The sequence below is a fragment of the Nomia melanderi genome, unplaced genomic scaffold (genome assembly GCF_051020985.1).
Source record: "Nomia melanderi isolate GNS246 unplaced genomic scaffold, iyNomMela1 scaffold0195, whole genome shotgun sequence".
Taxonomy (NCBI): Eukaryota; Metazoa; Arthropoda; class Insecta; order Hymenoptera; family Halictidae; genus Nomia; species Nomia melanderi.
Genome location: NW_027475310.1, coordinates 12,501 through 15,000, shown reverse-complemented (window position 1 = coordinate 15,000; position 2,500 = coordinate 12,501).

The following is a 2,500-nucleotide window of genomic DNA, read 5'->3' as shown; positions in this document are numbered from 1 at the left end:
AAAAAAAATTACAAAAATTTATTTTTCGGAAAAAAAGGAAAAAACCGATTCGGCGGAGCGAGGTGTCCAGCCCGTGCGGTAATTCCAGCAGGCGAATCGGACTTCCCGAAATTTTTCTAAGTCCCACGGTCGACACCAACTTTTTTAATAAGTGTTTTAAAATTATTTCAATGTTTAATCCATGCGTAAACATGAAGTTTATTAACGTTTTTAACATTAAAAAAAATTACAAAAATTTATTTTTCGGAAAAAATGGAAAAAACCGATTCGTCGGAGCGAGGTGTCCTGCCCGTGCGGTAATTCCAGCAGGCGAATCGGACTTCCCGAAATTTTTCTAAGTCCCACGGTCGACACCAACTTTTTTAATAAGCGTTTTAAAATTATTTCAATGTTTAATCCATGCGTAAACATGAAGTTTATTAACGTTTTTAACATTAAAAAAAATTACAAAAATTTATTTTTCGGAAAAAAAGGAAAAAACCGATTCGGCGGAGCGAGGTGTCCAGCCCGTGCGGTAATTCCAGCAGGCGAATCGGACTTCCCGAAATTTTTCTAAGTCCCACGGTCGACACCAACTTTTTTAATAAGTGTTTTAAAATTATTTCAATGTTTAATCCATGCGTAAACATGAAGTTTATTAACGTTTTTAACATTAAAAAAAATTACAAAAATTTATTTTTCGGAAAAAATGGAAAAAACCGATTCGTCGGAGCGAGGTGTCCTGCCCGTGCGGTAATTCCAGCAGGCGAATCGGACTTCCCGAAATTTTTCTAAGTCCCACGGTCGACACCAACTTTTTTAATAAGCGTTTTAAAATTATTTCAATGTTTAATCCATGCGTAAACATGATGTTTATTAACGTTTTCAACGTTAAAAAAAATTACAAAAATTTATTTTTCAAGAAAAATGGAAAATACCGATTCGGCGGAGCGAGGTGTCCAGCCCGTGCGGTAATTCCAGCAGGCGAATCGGACTTCCCGAAATTTTTCTAAGTCCCACGGTCGACACCAACTTTTTTAATAAGTGTTTTAAAATTATTTCAATGTTTAATCCATGCGTAAACATGACGTTTATTAACGTTTTTGACATTAAAAAAAATTACAAAAATTTATTTTTCAAAAAAAATGGAAAAAACCGATTCGTCGGAGCGAGGTGTCCAGCCCGTGCGGTAATTCCAGCAGGCGAATCGGACTTCCCGAAATTTTTCTAAGTCCCACGGTCGACACCAACTTTTTTAATAAGTGTTTTAAAATTATTTCAATGTTTAATCCATGCGTAAACATGACGTTTATTAACGTTTTTGACATTAAAAAAAATTACAAAAATTTATTTTTCAAAAAAAATGGAAAAAACCGATTCGTCGGAGCGAGGTGTCCAGCCCGTGCGGTAATGCCAGCAGGCGATCCGGGGTACTCGAAATTTTTCTAAGTCCCGACGGTCAAGAGTAAACTTTTTCATCGCATATTTCAAAATTTTTTCAATGTTTAATCTACGCATAAAAACGCAGTTTATCGCAGTTTTTAACGTTGAGAAAATTGACAAAAATTTTTTTTTCACTGAAAATGGAAAAAATGTATCGGTCGATGCGGGCTATCCAGGCCGTGCGGTAATTCCAGCAGGCGATCCGGGGTACTCGAAATTTTTCTAAGTCCCGACGGTCAAGAGTAAACTTTTTCATCGCATATTTCAAAATTTTTTCAATGTTTAATCTACGCATAAAAACGCAGTTTATCGCAGTTTTTAACGTTGAGAAAATTGACAAAAATTTTTTTTTCACTGAAAATGGAAAAAATGTATCGGTCGATGCGGGCTATCCAGGCCGTGCGGTAATTCCAGCAGGCGATCCGGGGTACTCGAAATTTTTCTAAGTCCCGACGGTCAAGAGTAAACTTTTTCATCACATATTTCAAAATTTTTTTAATGTTTAATCCACGCATAAAAACGCAGTTTATTAACGTTTTTAACGTTGAGAAAATTGACAAAAATTTTTTTTTCACTGAAAATGGAAAAAATGTATCGGTCGATGCGGGCTGTCCAGGCCGTGCGGTAATTCCAGCAGGCGATCCGAGGTACTCGAAATTTTTCTAAGTCCGAACGGTCAAGAGTAAACTTTTTCATCACATATTTCAAAATTTTTTTAATGTTTAATCCACGCATAAAAACGCAGTTTATTAACGTTTTTAACGTTGAGAAAATTGACAAAAATTTTTTTTTCACTGAAAATGGAAAAAATGTATCGGTCGATGCGAGCTGTCCAGGCCGTGCGGTAATTCCAGCCGGCGATCCGAGGTACTCGAAATTTTTCTAAGTCCGAACGGTCAAGAGTAAACTTTTTCATCACATATTTCAAAATTTTTTCAATGTTTAATCCACTCATAAAAACGCAGTTTATTAACGTTTTTAACGTTGAGAAAATTGACAAAAATTTTTTTTTCACTGAAAATGGAAAAAATGTATCGGTCGATGCGGGCTGTCCAGGCCGTGCGGTAATTCCAGCAGG